At 41.4% G+C, this 22,808-nt stretch overlaps 1 long non-coding RNA gene across 3 annotated transcripts in view; it reads left to right on the top strand.

The window, feature by feature from the left end:
• The window catches only part of LOC139178610 (uncharacterized), a 389,375-nt gene that overhangs the window by 150,960 nt on the left and 215,607 nt on the right, over nucleotides 1-22,808 (top strand). For all 3 annotated transcript variants that reach the window (XR_011563000.1, XR_011562999.1, XR_011563001.1), the window contains exon 3: nucleotides 4,988-5,056. This is a non-coding gene — a long non-coding RNA (uncharacterized lncRNA). The remainder of the gene's footprint in view (nucleotides 1-4,987; nucleotides 5,057-22,808) is intronic.

Below are 22,808 nucleotides of genomic sequence, written 5' to 3'. Positions count from 1 at the left end.
AGTCCTGGGTATTCATTGGAAGGACTGATGCTAAAGCTGAAACTCCAATACTTTGGCCACCTGATGTGAAGAACTGACTCATTGGAAAAGACCCTTGATGCTGGGAAAGATTGAAGGCAGGAGGAGAAGGGGACAACAGAGGATCATATGGTTGGATGGCATCACTGACTTGATGGACATGAGTTTGCGCAAGCTCCGGGAGTTGGTGATGGACAGGGAGGCCTGGCATGCTGCAGTCCATGGGATTGCAAAGAGTTGGACACGACCGAGTAGCTGAGTTGAACTGAACCATCTGAGAAGCCCCATAGCTTCTTTTGGATGTTCCATAACATATTTAATAGTTCTCTCATTGATTTATACTTTTTTGATCACACGTCCCTCCCCTCAATACAGCCAGTGCTGCAGTGAACAACCTTGTGAGATTTTTAATGCTGGGTGACAGACTAACATGTGGTACATTTGCCAACATGGCCTAAGTTATTTCCTGGTTTTAACAGGCTACAGTTTGGTCACATAACATTTCTTATTGAGCATTTCAGACTTCCCCCTAGACTTTAACCAGTTTTACTGGTCTAAGATCAATTCCCTGAGTTTCAGAGCGGCGCTTAATTCTGGCAGTGGCAAACAGGAAACTGTGCCTGCACCATCGCGTCTCTCCATATGACTCAAGCAGAAAAATTAATAAAAGGAGAGGGGACTGGAAAAAGCGTGACATGTGCAACAGAGGTGCTCTGTAAAGGAAGCAGCATTTATTGGCGAGGCAATGAAGACAAGGAAAAATGAAACGCTACCATCCGTATCTCCTTTCTGAAGGGATACTGGAAAGAACTCACAGACTCTACTGGACAGAACAGTCAAGGCAATGAAATCTGTCTGTTCTCCCTGAAGGAAGAAAGCATCACATGCTTGGGAAATTGCAGTTAAATTAAATGTCAAAATACATTCAACTGAGTTGCCTGGCTGCTCTGGTGTCATGCTTTAACTGGTGTCATGCACATCTTCATCCTTTCCTGGTGACTGCCGCTCCCTTCAGATCAGAGGGAAAGAGCACAGATCTCCCACAGGCAGATCCTTCTTGTAGAGCTCAGGGTGCATCGCCTGAGGCATGTGGACTTCTTGTCTTGTTAAACACTGTGGGAAAGTGTACACAACATACAATTTACCATTTAAAACAATCTTGAAGGGTACAGTCCGGTGGTAGCAGGTGCACTCACCTTGCCGGGCTGCCACTACCAATGTCCATCTCCCAGACTTGTTTATCGTATAAAACTAAACTCTACACCCATTAATAACTCCTCATTCCTTCCTCCCACTGGGCCCTGGCAACCACCAAGATCTCTATGAATTTGATCATTCTAGGTGTCTCATTTGGGTGGCATCATACGATAGTTATTTTTTGTGACTGGCTTATTTATTTCACTTAGGATAATGTCTTCCATGCTATATGTTGCAGCACGTACCATAATTTCCTTCCTTTCAAGGGCTGAGTAATATGCGTGTGCCACATTTTGCTTACCCATTCATCCGTCTCTGAGAATTTGGGTTGTTTCAACCTTTTGGTTATGATGAATAATGCATCGATAAACATTGGTGTACAAAGATCTGTTAGAGTCCCCGCTTTCATTTCTTTTAGTATATACCCGAAGGTAGAATTGCTGGGTCATATGGTGATTTACTATTGAATTCTGGGGAGACCTTCCACACTGTTTTTCACAGTAGCTGTCCCATTTTGCATCCCCAGCAGCAGTGCACAAGGGCTCCAGTTTCTCCACATCCTTGTGTGGCACATGTGCTTTGACCCTGCTGACAAATGGCTTTTTCCCATTTCTTTGCTTGAGTTGTATGATACTTAGAGACCTAACCAGTTGTTCTGAGGAACTGTCTAGAGTTGTTCCTCAAAGTCCTTTATTCAGAAGTAGATAATGTATGGGGCTTTCTTGGTAGCTCAGTGTAAAGAATCTTCGTGCCAATGCAGGTTCGATCCCTGGGTCAGGAAGATCCCCTGGAGAAGGAAATGGCAACTCACTCCAGTATATTTGCCTGGAAAAATCCCATGGACAAAGGAACCTGGTGGGCTACAGTCCTTGAGGTCACAAAAGAGTCAGACATAACTTATCGACTGAACAACAACAATAAGATAATATCTAGACAGTGCCTAACAAAGGGACTGAAGTAGAAAAAATGTAATTTCTCTATCCCACTTTAAATTCCTTCCTCTTGCCTTCTCTCTTTTTTGACACCATCCCCATCTCTCTTATAATGAGCATCCATACCCCATATGACAGTGTGTAAAAAAAATACTTAAAACTCTTGGGCTCCTGCAAGAAATGTCATGGAATCTTCTTTTGTGCCTAATATATACTTTTCAACTTAGATTCTACTTGGCAGTTACTCTTTGTCAAAAAGTAAGGGAGGAAACATTTCATTTTCACAAGGCAAGGAATAAAGGTACAAAACTCAGAGGCAGATGGAGTGGCAAGAGAAATATAGCCAGGACAGAGAGAGAGAGAGGGGACCTGCCCCAGCTCATGAATAGAGGGTGATGATTCCAACTGGCGTTTGGCAGGCTACATTGGAGCAAAGCCACACTTACTTAAATATACCATTTGACAATATTCTGTACCTAAGAGGAGACATTTCTGCAATAGTAATAAATTCCCTGACAATGGAAATCAGAGTGGGATTAAGAGCACCCTGTGACATGGAAGGGAGGGCAGCAGGACTTAAGCAAAAACAATAACAACAATAATGAAGGAGCTATTTATTGAACTCTATGTTCAAAGTACTTACTTATTATTATTTTGCACCTTATTATTAGGTACCACCTGACAATGATAATATAAGAGCTTTTAATTGTATAATCTTATCTAGTCATCACTATATCCCTATTGTACCAACTAGGTTCATCTGTATTGTGCTTCAGTAATAAATAACCCCCAAGTCCCAATGATTTTAGCAATTAAATGTTTATTTCTTGCTTATGTAAGAAATAAACTGGAGGCCCAAGATAACTCTGTAGAGCAGCTGTCCTTTGTTTCAGCTCAGAACTCCAGTCTGCTTCAATCATATCACATTTGCATATCATTGCATCCTACTATGGCCACCAAGGGCTTCCCTGGTGGCTCAGATGGTAAAGAAGCTGCCTACAATGCAGGAGACCTGGGTTCAGTCCCTGGGTTGGGAAGATCCCCTGGAGGAGGGCGGGGCAACCGACTCCAGTATTCTTGCCTGGAGAATCCCCATGGGCAGAGGAGCCCAGCAGGCTACAAATACTCCATGGGGTCACAAAGAGCTGAACATGACTGAGTGACTAAGATGATGATGGCCACCAAGGCTGGGGAAGAGAGAGAGGTGGAAGGCCAATCATAAGCCATTAAGTGCTTCTTTCTGGAAGCAGTGCATGTCAGAGCTGCTCACATTTTATTAGCCACAGCAAGCCATACAGTCAGGAGTAACTCCACGAAGTTAGAGAAGTGTTATCCTCCCTATTACTGAGAATAAAAAGGAAACAGATATTGGAGAATATATATATTCCTCATCAGTGACATAAGTTCCATTACTGTCTTCATTTTACAGATCATGAAGCCAATACTCAGAGGGACTAAAATTACTCATCCAAGACCACTCTGCTATGGCCCACATCATGACTTTCATGGGCCCTGTGCACTTCTGCTTTCATGGGTCTTTTTCCTATCAAAAATACTTAAAATTTTATGAATGGATTGACATAAATATGAAAATAACCCAGACTTGACTCATTATCTTCCTTTTACCCTTTATTTTAAAAGAAATTAACACATTTTTTGTGGACTCCTAAAAGCACTGTGGGCTCTAGGCACTAAACCTATTGTGCTTAGGGGTTAAATCAGCCCTGCTCAGATAGCTGGGACTGGAATAAGGCCTGTCTTACTCTGGAGGGTTATTTCTTTCTCCAGGGGATCTTCCTAACTCAGGGATCGAACTCAGGTCTCCTACATTGCAGGTAGATTCTTTACCAACTGAACCACAGGGAAGACCATCCAAAATATAACAATGGTCCCCAAATTGCCCTGCAACTGCAACAATTTTGAAAATAAAGTGTAATTTTAATGACTTTTTCACAAAAATGGGGGGAAAAGCCTATGTTTATGTCATTTTAGGACTATTTAAATGCCTTGTAATATAATTTAAAGGCTAATTCTATACCTCTGAACAAAGCACGTTGCTTTATGTAAAATGAGTGTTGCTGCTGCTGCCGCTAAGTCACTTCAGTTGTGTCCGACTCTGTGTGACCCCATAGACGATAGCCCTGGCTCCCCTGGCCCTGGGATTCTCCAGGCAAGAGTACAGGAGTGGGGTGCCATTGCCATCTCCGAAATGGGCATTGGGTAGACACTAATCTTCTGAGTATTTTCTGAATTAATATTTTTGTGATATCTTTTCTCATCCCAGTCATTTATTTTTTCCTTCAAACTTCTAATAATTTTTAAATTTGGAAATGTTTCTTTTTCCTTGAAGACCATAACTTTGACATTTATATACTCTTACCTGAAATGCAAAAATCGGGATTAGGAAGAATAAATTAGGTTTATTAGGAGATGAAAGGTGTCAGGGCTCTCAAGTTCGATTAACTACTGACCCTTTGCTTTTGTGTGGTGCCTGACCGGTGTAGGTTAGGTTGCCTTACAAGGAAAACCAAAATGAAAGAAATAAAAGAAGGAAAAAAGGATGAAAAATAGAGGGAGAAACCATTTTTATGAGAGAAAATTTTGAAAAAAAGAAACATGTTTCCCAATGAAATCAAGCTAAAAATACTACGTAGCAATTCTATTTGATAAGACATTCCCAGAGAAAAGATGTTAATAAATGGTGTTATCTATTTTTATTTGAGGTTTGTATTAAATTTTTGTTCACTTCTAAGTAAAATTTTGTGCCGTTTCATCTGCCAGCTTTTGATCATGAATCAAAAGTCTTAGAGATATCTTTTTCTCATCTGGATATTTTACAGCCCTGAAGATTACTTGTATTAAAGAGAGAGAGAAGAGAACATGAACCTTGGTGACTGGTAAACTGGCCAGTAAGTCAAATATAAAGATAAGTCTTTGGTCTGTACATTCATAGCTGATTTGGGGGGATAAATTCTCTGAGGTAGGATGGGTGGCCCTATTGTTCTTTCTGCTGAAATTCTTTCTTCCCGTTGAGAGACCATGAGAAAGATACAGCTTTATATTCAGATGGTCCTGTCAATTAATTTTAGCTCAATTTTTAAAAAGCCTATTTTCAGGTGAAATTTTTTATGCCTTTCTCATACTCTGTCATTCATCTGCAATGACCCAGAGAAAACCAGCAAGAAAGGGTCCAAGTGCTTGAGGCCCAACCACTTCCCTAAGGCCAAATATATTGCCCTTTGGGTACATCTTATGAACTTTTGTAAGGAGAGATGAGGGAAAATCTGTTCACCTTTTATCTTAATGAAGTATCAAGTCAGAAAGAAAGAAAGCTCCAGAGAGACAGAAAGATCATAGTGCTTTGTTTCAGCTAACAAAACTCATGCTCAAAAAAAAAAAAAAAAAGAATAAAAATATTTCTGGAGGCATATTGTGCCCACCAGGCATTTTGTTGTAATTAGGGAAAAGTCATACAAGGCCACTGGAGTGAATAAAACTTTAGCTATATTGGCTTCTCTCTTTGATGAATTTTCTATCTTTGAAATTGGTTTGGAGTGTACATGTGTGTGTGAGTGATCATAATAAACAGTGATCTGACAAGGAATGATCTATTTATGCAAATAATCAGAGTTGAAGAGAAAGCAAATTTGCCTCAAAAGATTAAAAAAAAAAAAACTCATAGAAAAGAACAAATGAAAGCTTATTTCTTAAAGGGCTTTGATTTTGCTTTGATTTCATTTTTTTCCTCATTAAGAATGATCTTTAAGCGAGAAGGACAGACAAAAACACAATAATAAAGAATTAAAGTCCAAGAGAAATCTGGAGAAAAGTGCAGGGGCTTTTATAAGAGCCCAGATCTAAAGTTATAGGCAGCTTCTATTTCATGACCCTGATTAAAGAACTGTGGTTGTTAGTAATAGTGTTTGAGAAGTCATGGAGTGTGGGAGAATTTCCAGAATCCTAGAGAGGGGTTAGTGTCTCAGTTTTCAAAAGGAAAGGATAAAAAAGAATGGTTAATAAGCTTGACCTGGATTGGAAGTAATTAAAAATGACTATTTCTGAATGATTGGGGGAAAGTTGTGATAACTCATTAATTATATAATATATATAATTATATTATATAAATATATTAACATATATTATAAATTCTATTATATATAATAATACATGTTATATTATACATAAATATATAATTTATATATAAATTAAATTATATATATAATTTTATTTATTTTATTTTTTGGCTGTGGTAGGACTTTGTTTTGCACACTTTGTTTTCACTCAGCAAAAATCCACTTTCCTGAGCCGGTTTTTCTCTAGTTGTGAGCAGGGGCTACTCTCCAGTTGCAATGCAATGCAGAGGCTTCTCATTTTGGTGGCTTCTCTTCTTGAATAGTACAGGCTTTAGGGTGCATGGGCTTCAGTAGTTGTGGCCTGTGGGTTCAGTAGTTGTGACTCTCGGACTCTTGAGCACAGGCTCAATAATTGCAGTACACAGGCTTAATTGCTCCACAAAATATGGACTCTTCCTGGATCAGGGATCAAACCCGTGTCTCCTGCATTGGCAGGTGGATTCTTTACCACTGAGCCCCCAGGGAAGCCCTGATGACTTATTTTTAACGTAGAGTGTTCAAGTCAGGCCAAATTAGTATTGTTTTCTCTTTTGATTTTTCATTAGACCAGTGGACTAAGGAAGTACCATAGACAGGGTTAGTCTCACCATCTGAGGCAGCATGCAGACGGTCACCTCTTCAGAATGGCTATTCCTAAGCACCTGGTCTAAAGCAGCTGCCAGGTAATTGCCATAAAAGATTACATCATTGTTTATATTTAAGACATTTATTGATATGGAGAAAATTATATTGTAATGACCTTATTTGTTTACTGTCTGGTCCCTTTCCCACTGGAGTACAGATTCCATGGGGTTGAGAATCACGCTTGTGTTGACCTTCGCTGTATTCCTACCACCTTAAATTGTGCCCTGGCTCAACAAGTGCCCATTGAATTAATGAATGTTGCTTAAATACATTTTTTTGGTGCAAATGCTTTCTTAAATATGAGGCACGGTGATTTTTTTTGGCAAAGCATTAGACCAGGTTGTCTGTTATTTCCCTGATGATGATGTTACCAGCCTGGATCCCTGGACTCTTTAATTAGTAGAAATTGATAAGAGGACAAGTAAGGAATTCAGGCAAGGTTTTATTGGTACTCCAGCATGAGGGAGCAAGAACAAGTAACAGATTCCCTTGGTCACTCCCCAGAAGGGGTGAATTGGTCCCTTAAGTGAGGTGAGGATAGGGGCAAAATGGTGGGTTGGGCCAGAGGGGTGGCTTGTGTCTTCTGCCCCCTCTTTGGAGGTGCCTTCTGCATGGACCATGCATACTACCTTCCTTTTGCTCCCAGTAGCTCAGAAGAGGCAGTTGGGCTTTTGCCTTTTTGTACCTTGTTGTTCATCATTTGCCCCAACTCTGCATGTTATGTAGTTATTTTCAGTCCCTATGGTTTCTTTGTATTTTGTTGTTCAAAGAGACTTTTGTCCAGGTACATGCACTGCTATCAAGGGTCCCAGGTCCCAGATCCCAGCCTGTCTTAATGAGATGGATAAATTTATTGACTGAATTTATAGCTGCCAATTTTGTATAGCTGCCAGCTATTGTAGGCATTTCAGACCAAGACAGTAAAGAATCTGCCTACAATGGGTGGGAAAGGTCCCCTAGAGAAGTAAATGGCAACCCACTCCAGTATTCTTGCCTGGAGAATCCTATGGACAGAGTAGCCTGGCAGGCTACTGTCCATGGGGTCAAAAAGTTGGACATGACTTAGCGACTAAACCAACCAACCACCCCATTCCATTGTTCATCGCAGCACTGTTTATAATAGCCAAGACATGGAAGCAACCTAGATGTCCATCAGCAGATGAATGGGTAAGAAAGCTGTGGTACATATACACAATGGAGTATTACTCAGCCATTAAAAAGAATACATTTGAATCAGTCCTAATGAGGTGGATGAAACTGGAGCCTATTATACAGAGTGAAGTAAGCCAGAAAGAAAAACACCAATACAGTATACTAACGCATATATTTGGAATTTAGAAAGATGGTAACAATAACCCTGTGTACGAGACAACTAACCAACCAACCAGGAATAGTATATATAATACAGAAAAATGTATCAATATATAATATATGTATTTTAGTAGAATTTTAAATGTTTCTTACTATGATTTCTGCCCATTTCTTTTCTAAATTTATTCTTTAATCTTTACTGTTACTGCTGCTAAGTCGCTTCAGTCGTGTCTGACTCTGTGCGACCCCATAAATGGCACCCCACCAGGCTTCCCCGTCCTTGGGATTCTCTAGGCAAGAACACTGGAGTGGGTTGCCATTTCCTCCTCCAATGCATGAAAGTGAAAAGTGAAAGTGAAGTTGCTTAGTCGTGTCCGACTCTTCGCGACCCCATGGACTGCAGCCTCCCAGGCTCCTCCGTCCATGGGATTTTCCAGGCAAGAGTACTGGAGTGGGTTGCCATTGCCTTCTCCTTTAATCTTTAGGTGTTTCCTATTTTCTGTAATTATTGTCAATGGGGTTATAATTAGGTTTAATGTATCTGAGTTACTTTCTATACTGTATATACCAGAGGTTGGCAAACTACAGCTCTTAGGCCAAATCTGACCTGCAATGTCTTGGTAAATAAAACTTTATTGGAACACAGCCTTGCCTATTTAATTATGTATTGCTTATGGCTACTTTTGTGCTCCTAAGGCAAAGTTGAATATTTGCAAAAGAGACTCCATGGTCCGCAGAAGCTAAACTACTTACTATCTGGATCGTTACAGGAAGAAAAAAAAAATTGCTAACCCCTGCTGTTAAGTTCCTTCTTTGAGGACTTATTCAATTCTTTAACTATTCAACTCTTTGTAAATAGCACATAGTCAATACTCTGAATAGTACATAGTTTGTTTAGTTGAGTAAAGCAAACCTTAAGCATTTGCTGATCATTTGATATATATATGATCTTCTCCTAACTGATGCTGGCATATATTTCACAAATATTTACTGGGCATCTCCTATATGCCTGGTGCTGTGGTGCTATGGATATAGCAATTAACAAAGTACATAAAAATTCCTATCTTCATAGATATCATAAAGTCACTGGACATGGACCATTCTGATTTCACTTGTAAATGAGAATTACATTTCAACCTATTGTCTAAATAATCATTATTAGTATGTAATAAATATGTCATTTGTTGATTAGTTGTTGTTAAAATCAATTTGTTAAATATGACATTTTAAACATTCATTTCATAGCATCATTAATCTTCTATATGTGCAGTGTTCAGTAAGGTAGCCACTAGTTACATGTAAAACAAGCATTGAATTTTAAAGGATTATTACAAAAATATATTTGTTTAATTATTTTATTCTGATTCTATGTTGAAGAAATATTTTGGATAGATTGACTTAAATGAAATAGGTTAATAAATTAATCTCAACTCTTTTTTTATATTTACATGGCTATAAGAAAAGTTAAAATTACCTATATGGCTTACATTATATCTCTATTGTATCTTGTATTCTAGATACCACCTTTATGGTTAGCTGGTGTTTCTCAAATATGGATTTTTAGTAGATGGGAACACCAGATTAAGCAAAGGTTTACATGGTTATTTCTAGGTTCAGAGTCTTTAATGTATTAATTTGCAACATGAATTTCCATGGGGATAGAAGTTGTTTATAGTGTTTCCCAAATCCCTTTTATGGGGAACGTTCTTGCAATGCTCTTTGCTAGTCTCTGATCAAAGTTGCAGCAATCAAAGTTGCTAACCTTGGAACCTGGAGTAAGACATTGATAGCTGAACAGGCCTTAATTCACAAGGCCAGTCTTCAGCTCATTTGCTGAATTTTTCTAAATAAAAATCAGTACTGAGTATTTTTAAATGTAATTATATAGTTTGAATATAATTCACCAAATTTTGGAAAGTTCAGTTGGTTAAAAAAATTGAGATCAACTGAACTTGCAAAATTGATTCATTTTCACAAAGTGTAGTTCTAAATGTGCTTGTCCATTTAACTGGTTATACAGAGAGAAGTCCAGACTTATTACCCTATAAGTCATATTTTTGATAGAAGAATATACCGGTCATAAGACCTACACAGTAGGAAATGATAAATTCCCAAATGCAGTTGAAGTGGGAATTACTTCACTGACAAAGGTCATCATGTATTATATTCAGAACTTGTTCTTATAGAGGCACCCAGGAGATGGCTAGGTGTGAGCCACAGTGTCATAAGCCTTGAATGAGCTTTCTGTCATTCAACCCATTTTGCAGTATGAGAGTCTCTTCTCTGAAGACATCAATATCACACTTTCAGATCGAGGGACTTGCAGCCCTGCACTTCCAGTAACTCAGAATGGTTCTCAGGCCTTTCTTAAAACATGTCCACCAGCCTGAAATCCAGTAGTTACATGGCCCAGGGACATACTGTATTGTTGGCAAAGACTACACAGACTTTTTTTGTTACCATGTTGAATGTGGATTTTGGTTTCTGGCAGAAACTAAATCAAGTGGACACTGTCTATCTTAATGAGTCACCAATGGTAGCCATTCCCCACAGTGAAAGAAAAGAATCAATTGCCCTGTTAAAGTCTCCCTTTTGATTCATCCTTGTGTTGTCAAGTTCTTGTAATTGAACTTAAAAAAAAGTGTAATCCCTTCTTTCCACTCTTGTTTTTTCTCCTTTGTGGAGCAAAGCTTACCAAGTAGAATAAATAAAGGATAGTGTAAGAAAGTAAGACTGTAGAGAAGCTGAACAAGTGAGCTCTTTGTGCCAAAAGCGGTGTCATGGCAACGCCTGCAAAGTGGACACAGCAGAGTCGATCTGATTGTTGGTCCTTCTGGGTGACGGATTTCTGCCCGGACAGTGGACTCAGCACAGCAATGCCCTGAACTGACCCTTAGAGTGGACCAGCCCCGATAAACTGGGCCTGACCTTCGGTCCACTGCTTTCCGGTCGCAATCAAATTAAATCAAATAACCATCCAATTATTAAATCAAAACAAACCAGCAAAGTATAAAATGAATAACATAGTTGAAATATTCTTTTCCCATTTGATGTTCACATGATAGATCCTGATGAGGTAGTTTTTTTTGTTTGTTTTGTTTTTTAATTCCGTTAATGGGCTGGTTGTGCACTGCTGTGGACTTTTGGACGCTGGGAACTTATTTTCAAGGCTTCATTGAAATTGTAATCTAAAATTGGAATTTATTGCCTTGTAATGAAGATTGTCACTTCATTGTATTTATATGTATGTGTCCTTGTGTGTGTGTAAACACATCCACTTAATGAAAACTGAAAATGCCATTTCATACACTAATAATTAGATTGTGATAAAACTGATCCATGAGGACACTTTTCACTTTCATAGGGAAAAACCAGTTTTTGAATTGCTTCCATGTCTTGGGTACTGGAAATAGTGCTGCGATGAATATTGGGGTTCAGGTGTCTTTTCAAATTATGATTTTCTTTGCATATATACCCAGTAGTGCAATTTATATATCATAGGGGGGCTTGATTTTTACTTTATTAAGGAACCTTTATATTCAGGCCTGGGTGTTCATTGGAAGGACTGATGTTGAAGCTGAAGCTCCAATATTTTGGCCACCTGATGCGAAGAGTTGACTCATTTGAAAAGACTCTGATGTTGGGAAAGATTGAAGGCAGGAGGAGAAGGGGATGACAGAGGATGAGATGGTTGGATGGCATCACCGACTCAATGGACATGGGTTTGGGTAGACTCCAGGAGTTGGTGATGGACAGGGAGGCCTGGCGTGCTGCGGTCCATGGGGTCGCAAAGAGTTGGACACAACTGAGCAACTGAACTGAACTGAGCTGAACTGATATTGTTCTCCATAGTGTCTGTTACCAATTTACCTTCCCACCAACAGTGTTGGAGGGCTCCCTTTTCTCCACGCTCTATCCTATTGTTCATAGACTTTGTGATGAAAGCCACTCTGACTCGTGCGAGGTGGTGCATAGCTTTAGTTTTGATTTGCATGTCTCTGCTTGTTAGTGATGTGGAATACATTTTTGTGTGTGTTTTTCTCTCTTTTTTAAAATAGTTATAGTAAAATTTACCTCTTGAAATTGGCTTCTTCAAAATCTTTCCGCTTTCGAATTCCTATTCAGTGACCTACCCTGGGATATTTCTTGGGGTAAGAGCTATTTATTTACCACCCTGCAGTCCTTATGAATATTAAGTGCCCCTAAGAACCAACTTGAACGTTGCAGTTGTGGGAAACAGCTGCAAGACAGTAGGATTTCTTCGTGGGGATCTCTGGTTACTGGGCAACCAGAGCCTTAGCAAACGCTGTGTTCCTGGGTTGTAAATTAGATAGCACAGAGCCAGAACGACACCCAAAGGTGTGCGTCTCACTACTTCTGCCCCCGCCCTTCACCTGTCCTCCATCCCAGAGCAATCCCATTGCAGAGGTGCCACGCTGAGGGTGAGGGTGCTGTGGTCAGTAGGTGGGGCGACTCTAAGGAAGTGAGGACCCCACAGACCAGGAGCCATGGAGACCAGGAGACTTTTCAGAGCTTTTCCTGCCTAATAGTTCCACCCCTCTTTGGGTGCACTAGGCTTGGCTCAGTTGATAGAGGATATCATGAATCTGTGGTCCCATCCAGAGGGGACGAGGCACTACAGGTCCAAGGGTAGCTCATTTGCTGACACATTCCCCCAGTTCTCTCAGCCCCACCCCAGTCCAGCCGTGGGACCCAAGGCTGCTCAGGCTCCAGGGGTGTGACGGCAGCCCAGCTCACCCAGGCCTGGGGAGAATACGGTGCCCTTTCTTTTCTTGTCTTCTCTTTTCAAAGTTAATTTTTATTGTATATTGGAATGCAGTGAATTTACAATCTAGTTAGTTTTCAGTGTACAGCCACCTGTTTCAACATACAAATATATCTATTCTTCTTCAGACAGTTTCCTATATAGGCAATTACAGTGTTGAGTAGAATTCCCTATGCTATACTGTAGGTCTTTGTAGGTTATCTGTTGTCTGTGTGTATACACACACACACACACACACAATGTATTAAAAAGCAAAGACATCACATTGCCAACAAAGGCACCTATAGTCAAAGCTATGGTTTTTCCAGTAGTCATGTACGGATGTGAGAACTGGACCATAAAGAAGGCTGAGCACTGAAGAACTGATGCTTTCAAAGCGTAGTGTTGGAGAAGACTCTTGAGAGTCACTTGGACAGCAAGGAGATCAAGTCAGTCAATCCTAAAGGAAATCAACCCTGAATATTCATTGGAAGGACAGATGCTGAAGCTGAAGCTTCCGTACTTTGGCCACCTGAGGTGAAAAATCCGAATCATTGGAAACAACCCTGATGCTGGGAAAGATTGCGGGCAGGAGAAGAGGACAGCAGAGGATGAGCTGGTTGGCTGGCATCACTGACTCAATGGACATGAGTTTGAGCATACTCAGAAAGATAGTCAAGGACAGGGAAGCCTGGCATGCTGCAGTCCATGGGATGGCAGTCAGACAGGACTTGGTAACTGAACAACAGTCACCAATATATAGGTATATATATTATTGTGGATATGTTAATCCCAGCTGACTAATTTATCCCTCATTCTGACCCACCTTTCCCCTTTGGTAACTGAAAGTTTGTTCTAGAAGTTCAAGAATCTGTTCCTGTTTTGTAGATGAATTCCTTTGTATCAGTCTTCAGATTCCACGCATAAGTGATGTCATAGACATTTTATCTTTCTCTATCTGACTTCCGTCATTTCCTGTGGTCATCTCCAGGTCTGTCCATGTTGCTGACAAAGGCATTAGTTCATTCTTTTTTATAGCTCAGTTATATTCCATTATGTATATATTATAACTCACCTTCTATACCCATCCATCCTCCATGGACATTTTGCATACTTTCTGTTTGGATGATGTAAACAGTGCTTCAGAAGATGTTGGGGTGCATCTTTTTGAAGTATGGTTTTTCTCTCATTAGAGGGACAGGAGTGAGAAGGCCAGATCATGTGGTTGCTGATATTAAGATTTTAAGGAACCTCCATCTATTCTCCAGTGTGACTGTAACCAGTTTGAATTGTCCAAAACAGCTTAAGAGGATCCCTTTTCTTTTTGCCCTCTCCCACATGTACTGCTGGCAGTATTTTTTCTCTAACCTTTTACTTTATGTTGGATTATAGCCAATTAAAAATGTTGAGATAGTTTCACAACAGAGAGACTCAGTCATACATTTCCATGTGTCCATTCTCTCCCAGACTACTCTTTGTGTTATATTTGAGGATGTGCATTCCAACTGGTGTGAGGTGATACTTTGCTGAAATTTTTGTTTTAATTTCTCCCACAGTAAGTGATGTGGAACACCTTTTCAGGTGGTTTCAAAACACAACAGTATACCTTAAATGTACCTCTTGAGATTGCATTCTTGACGATCCACCATATTTTGACTTGTTCTTCGATTACCTATGGCAGGACATTGCTTGAGGTCAGATATCCTTTACAGCACCACAGGCTTTGTGAATATTGTTCAGTCACCCAGTCATGTCCAACTCTTTGCAACCCCATGGACTGCAGCATGCCAGGCCTCCCTGTCCCTCACCATCTCCTGAAGTTTTCCCAAGTTCATGTCCATTGAATCAGTAATGCCATTCAGCCATATCATGCTCTGACAACCTCTTTTCTTCACTCAATCTTTCCCAGCACTGGGGACTTTTCCAGTGGGTCAGCTGTTTGCAGATGACTGAAATACTGGAGCTTCAGTATCCATCCTTCCAATGAGTATTCAGGGTTGATTTCCCTTAAGATTGACTGATTTGCTCTCCTTACTGTCCAGGGATTCTCAGGAGTCTTCTTAGCACCACAGTTCAAAGGCATCAATTCCTTGGTGCTCTGCCTTCTTTATGGTCCAGCTCTCACAACCGTATGTGACCACTGGGAAGACAATAGCCTTGATTATACGGACCTCTGTCAGCAGAGTATTGTCTCTGCTCTTCATGAGAAGTGACATAAAAGCTCTGGTTTTCGAGTCTTTATGGAAAACATCTCCAAGGCAGCAGCACTTCCTCATGCTGCATATGTGGTTTCCTCTGGCAATAGGAGTCCTAGAGAAAGCTGTGGTCCTGGTGATGCTGAGGGTGTTGTACTTCTCAGGTGGGGGCAATTTTCAAAGCTCATCCATCCCAGAGGGCCCACCTTCCCTTATGTGCAGTGGCTTGCTTGAGCTGTAGGAGGGCCCGGCTGGATGTGGAGACCGAGGTTCCATCCACAGAGGACCAGACAGTCCACGTGCAAGGCTCCATTGCTGGCACATCCTTCCCAGCTCCCTGAGCTCCACTCCAGGCCAGCCTTGGGACCCAGCGTGCTAACTTATCCCTCCCCTTTCATCCACCTTTCCCCTTTGGTAACCAGAAGTTTCTTTCCTAAGACACTGAGTCTGTTTCTGTTTCCTGGACGCATTCACTTGCAATGATTTTTCCATTCGACCCATAAGTGATACACTAGACTTTGAGTCCTTTTCTGTATGACTTCCTTCACTTAGTACGATCTCTCCAGGTCCATCAATGTTGCTGACAAAGGCATTAGTTCATTCTGTTTTATGGCCGAGTCACATTCCATTGTATAGACATACCACAGCGTCTTGAGCCATCTATCCTCTATGGACACTTTGGATGTTTCTTTTGACTAATGTAAATAGTGCTGCAGTGAATTTTGGCATGCACATGTGTTAGCTAAGTATGGTTTTTCATCCTTGTAGAGATCCAGGAGTGAGAAGGCCGGATCATGCTGTTGCTCGATTTGTAGTGTTTTAAGGAATCTCCATACTGTTGTTCATGGGGACTGTTATCAATCTACATTCTCCCCCAAAAGCATAGAAGGTTTTTCCTTTTCTCCATGACATCTCCTTCATTTACTTTCTATAGTCTTTTTTTTTTAACTTTTTACTTTATACTGGAGTATACCCGATTAACAATACTGTCATAGTTTCAGATGTACAACAGAGAGACTCAGCCACACATTTCCATGTATTCATTCTCCCCCCAAACAACTCTTTGTGGTCTTTTTGAGGATGTGCCTTCTGACTGGTCTCAGGTGATACCTAGTTGAAGTTTCTATTTTCATTTCTCCCATAGTAAGTGATGTGGAGCATCTTTTCAGGGTTTTTTTTTTTAAGTGTGCGTTAAAAACTGACCTCTTCACGATGGCTTCTTGATGGTCTGCAGTGTTCTGACCATTTTTTGATTACCTATGGCAAGACATTGCTTGAGGTCAGGTGTCCTTACAGCCCCACAGACTCTGTGAATATGAAGTGACCCTGCTGCTGCTAAGTCGCTTCAGTCGTGTCCGACTCTGTGCGACCACATGGACTGCAGCCTACCAGGCTTCTCCATCCATGGGATTCTCCAGGCAAGAACACTGCAGTGGGTTTCCATTTCCTCCTCCAATGCATGAAAGTGGAAAGTGAAGTCGCTCAGTCGTGCCCGACTCTTAGCGACCCCATGGACTGCAGCCTACCAGGCTCCTCCATCCATGGGATTTTTCGGACAACAGTACTGGAGTGGGGTGCCATTGCCTTCTCCATGAAGTGATCCTAAGCGCTGGTTTTCAGGTGGTTGTTACAGAATGCGTCCACAAGGCGGCAGCACTGCCTCATGCCCCAGGCGGTTTCCTCTGGCAACAGGAGTCCTAGAGAACAGTCGTGTTCCTGGTTTGGAGATTAGAGGGCTCCTGTGTCATTACTTCTTCCCCTTCTCCCTGCACCTGCCAGGCAAATCCCAAGTTCTGCTGAAACAGTGATGCTGAGGGTGCTGTTCTACTTCGATGGGGGCACTTTTCAAAGCTCTTTCAGGCTCCAGTGTCCAAAATCCTTTAAGCACAGTAGGCTTGCTCGAGCTGTAGGAGGGCCCGCCTGGATCTGGGGATTGGGGTCCTATCCATAGGGGACCAGGCATTCCACCTCCAAGGAGGGCTCCTTTGCTGGCACATCATCCACAGCTCCCTCAGTTCAGCCCCCTTCCAGTCTGTCCTTGGGACCCCATGCTGCTCAGGCTCTAGGGATGTGACCCCAGCCCAGGTCATCGAGGCCCCGGGGGGAATGCCACGGGCATTTCTTTTCTGTTGTTTTCTCTTTAAAATTATTCTTTACTGTATACTCGAATAGAGTTAATTTACAACGTGGTGTTTGTTTTGCTTGTTGAAAAGTGTGTTTCAGTTACATGAATACATGTATGTATCTGTATCTTTCAATTCCTTTCCCATCTAAGCTATTACAGAGTTTTGAGTAGAGTCCCCTGTGTTATACAGTAGGTCACTGTGGACTCTCTATTTTACATATATTACTGTGCATATGTTAAACCCAACCTCCTAACTTATCCCTTCCTCCACATCACCTTTCCCCCTTTTTAACCAGAAAAAAGTTTTTTCTAAGTCTCTGAGTTTTTCTGTTTTGTAGATGCATTCATTTGAATGGATTTTTCAGTTCAACCCTAGGCTTTTCGTCCTGCTCTATATGACTTCCTTCACTTAATACAGTCACCTCCAGATCCATCAATGCTGCTGACAAAGGCATTAGTTCATTCTGTTTTATGGCTGAGTTGTATTCCATTGTATAGACATACCACATCTTGTTCCATCTCTCTTTTGCGGACACTTTGGGAGCTCCAGTCTTCAGCTAATGTCAATAGTACTGCAGGGAACGTTGGGGTGCATGTGTGTTTTCGAGGTACGGTTTTTACTCCTCATTGACACCCATGAGTGAGAAGACCTGACCATGTGGTCGCTCTATTTTTTTTTTTTTTTTAAGAACCTCTGTACTATTCTCCACTGGAACTGTTACCAGTTTACATTTCCCCTAGAATCAATTGAGGGTTCTCTTTTCTCCAGCCGTCTCACCCACCCATTTACTTTTTGTAGTATTTTTTTAAAAGCTGTTATTGCCTCTTTATACTGGAGTATATCCGAATAACCATGTTGTGATCGTTTTAGGTGCACAGCGGAGAGACTCATACGTTTCCACGTGTCCATTCTCTCCCAAACTACTCTTTGCGGTCTTTTTGAGGATGTGCCTTCCAACTGGTGTGAGGTGGTATCTCATTGAAGTTTCTGTTTTCAGTTATCCCATAATAAATGATGTGGAATGTTTTTTCAAGTGGTCAAAAAAACAAAGCCAAGTGTGTTACATTGACCTCTGGATATTGGGTTCTGGAAGGTCTGCTGTGTTTTGAATTGTTTTTTGATTACAGACGGCAGGACACTGCTTGAGTCGTGTGTCCTTTACAGCCCTGCAGGCTTTGTGAATATGAAGTGACCATAAGCTCTAGTTTTCAGGTTGTTGTTACAGAAAATGCCCACGAGGAAGCAGCACTTCGTCATGCCCCAGGCGGTTTCCTTGGGCAACAGGAGCCTTAGACAAAGTCCTGGCTTGGAAATTGCAGTGGAAAATGCCGGCGCTCCGGTGTCATTACTTTCCCCTGCTCCCTGCACCCTCCAGACACATCCCAAGTCATGCTGAAGCAGCCCATGCTGAGGGTTGCAGGCGTGCTTGGGAGTAGTAGGCAGGAGTGCAGTGTTCCTGCTTAAGCCATAGGAGGGCCTGCCTGGATCTGGAGTTTGGGTCCCATCCACAGGGAATCAGGCATTCCGCATCCAAGTGGGGCTCCGTTGCTGGCACACCCTCTGTAGCTCCCTTGGCTCAGCCGCACTCCAGTTCAACCTTGGGACCCAGGACTGCTCAGCTCCAGGGATGTGACACCAATCCAGGTCATCGAGGCCTGGGGGGAATACCGTCAGCATGTCTTTTCTGGTGTTTTCTCTTTAAATTTAATTATTATTGTATACTGGAGTAGAGAAGATTTACAAAGTGGTGTTTATTTCGGCTGTTGAGCAGCCTGATTCAGTTAAACAGACACATACATGCATCTGTATTATTACAGAGTACTGAGTAGAGTTCCCTGTGCTATCCAGTAGGTCCCTGTGGATTATCTATTTTCCACATATTACTGTGTGTATGTTAAACCCAGTCTCCTAACTTCCCTGTCCTCCCCAGCCCACCTTTCCCCTTTGATAACCAGAAGTTTCTTTCCTTAAGTCTAGGAATCTGTTTCTGTTTTCTGGACGCATTCACTTGTACTGAGCTTTTGATTTGACCCATAGTGACATCCTAGGTCTCTGTCCTTCTCTGTCTGACTTCCTTCACTTAGTACAATCATCTCCAGGTCCAACGACGTTGCTGACGAAGGCATTCACTTGTGCCTTTAGTTTTATGGCTGAGTCATATTCCATTGTATAGACACATCACGCCTTCTTGATCCATCTATCTTCCACGGACATTTTGGGTGGCCTTTTTTTGACTAATGTAAGTAGTGCTGCAGGGAACATTGGGGTTCACGTGTGTTTCAGAGTACAGGTTTTCCTCCCCATAGAGATCCAGGAGAGAGAGGCTGGATCATGCGCTCTACTGCTCTATTTTCAGTGTTTTAAGGAACCTCCGTACTGTTGTCCATCGTGACTGTTACCAATTTACATTTGCCCTGAAATCGAAGAAGGCTTCTCTTTTCTCCAGGCTGTCCCCTCATTTACTCTCCGTAGTCTTTGTTTAAAACCTTCTTTGTTGATACTGGACTGCAGCGGACTCACAATGTGATGATTTCAGGTGCGTGGCAGATAGACTCAGCCGCACGTTTCCATGTGTCCGCTCTCCCCAAACTGCTCTCCGCGGTCTTTCTGAGCAGGCGCCTTCTGACTGTGTGAGGTGCTCCTTCGTTGTGGTTCTCATTTTCATTTCTCACGTAAGTGATGTGGAACCTCTTTTCAGGTGTTTCAAACAAGCAAAACAACACTGTGGGTGATATATACTGGCTTACTGAAGGCCTGCTGTGTTTTAATTTTTTTTTATTTTTGTACCCCAGGACATTGTTTTAGGGCCAACTGATTTTTTAGTTCTTCTTCTTACTGTTCCTTTTCACTTTGTTTTATATTTGTGGTTTGATAATTTTTTTAGAATACTCTTATTCTCTTTATTTTGGTTTTTGTGTATATATTTTATGTTTTTGATTTGTGGTTACCCTGTTTTTAAAGTATGTTAACTTATTACTATATCTTCTTTTGCTAAAGTGGTAGACCCTCAAACATATTCTTAAAAAACATCCACCTTTCCTTACACTCCTGTTAATATTTTATGATTTTTTGCTGTCTTTTACATTTCATGTTTATCTTTTGTCATTTATTATAGTTATCATTACTTTCTCCCCCCAATTTTTAGTTTCTTTTTCATCTGTGTACTGGTTTATTTAGGAGATTTACTTGCCAAGTTTGTTTTCCTCTTTCCTACAGACTCTTGCTTCTTTTGTATATAGAGACAACCCTAAATATTTATTTTAATATGCATTTAATATTGCTGTATTCTTTTAGTTTTTGCTTGCTGAGAAATGCTTTATCTGTCTTTGATTTCTAATCCATAATCTTACAGGTAGAGTATCCTGTGTTGAAGTTTTTTTTTTTTCCTTTCTGGACTTTGGATGTATCTTGCTGTTCCTTATAGCCTGGAGCATTTCGTAGAGAAATCAACTGATAGCCTTATGGGAGTTCATTTGTAGTTTTAGTTCAGGTCAGTTCAGTTGCTCAGACGAGTCCAACTCTTTGCGAACCCATGAATTGCAGCACGCCAGGCCTCCCTGTCAATCACCATCTCCCAGAGTTCACTCAAACTCACATCCATCGAGTCGGTGATGCCATCCAGCCATCTCATCCTCTGTCCTCCCCTTCTCCTCCTGCCCCCAATCCCTCCCAGCATCAGAGTCTTTTCCAATGAGTCAACTCTTCACATGAGGTGGCCAAAGTATTAGAGTTTCAGCTTTAGCATCAGTCCTTCCAAAGAACACCCAGGACTGATCTCCTTTAGGATGGACTGATTGGATCTCCTTGCAGTCCAAGGGACTCTCAAGAGTCTTCTCCAACACCACAGTTCAAAAGCATCAATGCTTTGGTGCTCAGCTTTCTTCACAGTCCAACTCTCACATCCATACATGACCACTGGAAAAACCATAGTCTTGACTAGACGGACCTTTGTTGGCAAAGTAATGTCTCTGCTTTTCAATATGCTATCTAGGTTGGTCATAACTTTCCTTCCAAGGAGTAAGCATCTTTTAATTTCATGGCTGCAATCACCATCTGCAGTGATTTTGGAGCCCAGAAAAATAAAGTCTGACACTGTTTCCACTGTTTCCCCATCTATTTCCCATGAAGTGATAGGACCAGGTGCCATGATCTTCGTTTTCTGAATGTTGAGCTTTAAGTCAACTTTTCCACACTCCTCTTTCACTTTCATCAAGAGGCTTTTGAGTTCCTCTTCACTTTCTGCCATAAAGGTGGTGTCATCTGCATATATGAGGTTATTGATATTTCTCCTGGCAATCTTGATTCCAGCCTGTGCTTCTTCCAGCCTAGCATTTCTCATGATCTACTCTGCATATAAGTTAAATAAGCAGGGTAACAGTGTACAGCCTTGACGTACTCCTTTTCCTATTTGGAACCAGTCTGTTGTTCCATGTCCATTTCTAACTGTTGCTTCCTGACCTGCATATAGGTTTCTCAAGAGGCAGGTCAGGTGGTCTGGTATTCGCATCTCTTTCAAAATTTTCCACAGTTTATTGTGATCCACACAGTCCAAGGCTTTGGCATAGTCAATAAATCAGAAATAGATTTTTTTTCTGGAACTCTCTTGCTTTTTCTACGATCCAGCGGATGTTGGCAATTTGATCTCTGGTTCCTCTGCCTTTTCTAAAACCAGCTTGAACATCTGAAAGTTCACGGTTCACTTATTGCTGAAGCCTGGCTTAGAGAATTTTGAGCATTACTTTGCTAGTGTATGAAATGAGTGCAATTGTGCGGTAGTTTGAGCATTCTTTGGCATTGCCTTTCTTTGGGATTGGAATGAAAACTGACCTTTTCCAGTCCTGTGGCCACTGCTGAGTTTTCCAAATTTGCTGGCATATTGAGTGCAGCACTTGAACAGCATCATCTTTCAGGATTTGAAATAGCTCCACTAGAATTCCATCACCTCCACTAGCTTTGTTCATAGTGATGCTTTCTAAGGCCCACTTGACTTCCCATCCCAGGATGTCTGGCTCTAGATCAGTGATCACACCATTGTGATTATCTGGGTCATGAAGATCTTTTTTGTACAGTTCTTCTGTGTATTCTTGCCATCTCTTCTTAATATATTCTGCTTCTGTTAGGTCCCTACTATTTCTGTCCTTTATCGAGCCCATATTTTCATGAAATGTTCCCTTGGTATCTCTAATTTTCTTGAAGAGATCTCTAGTCTTCCCCATTCTGTTGTTTTCCTCTATTTCTTTGCACTGATGGCTGAAGATGGCTTTCTTATCTCTCCTTGTATTTGTTTTTCTCTTGCTGCCTGTAGAATGGTCTCTGCTGCTGCTGCTAAGTCACTTTGGTCGTGTCCGACTCTGTGCGACCCCATAGACATCAGCCCACCAGGCTCCCCCGTCCCTGGGATTCTCCAGTCAAGAACACTGGAGTGGGTTGCCATTTCCTTCTCCAATGCATGAAAGTGAAAAGTGAAAGTCTAGTCGCTCAGTCATGTCCGACTCTTAGCGACCCCA

Source organism: Bos indicus, chromosome 22 (genome assembly GCF_029378745.1).
Source record: "Bos indicus isolate NIAB-ARS_2022 breed Sahiwal x Tharparkar chromosome 22, NIAB-ARS_B.indTharparkar_mat_pri_1.0, whole genome shotgun sequence".
NCBI lineage: Eukaryota > Metazoa > Chordata > Mammalia > Artiodactyla > Bovidae > Bos > Bos indicus.
This window is presented reverse-complemented; position numbering and strand designations above follow the sequence as displayed.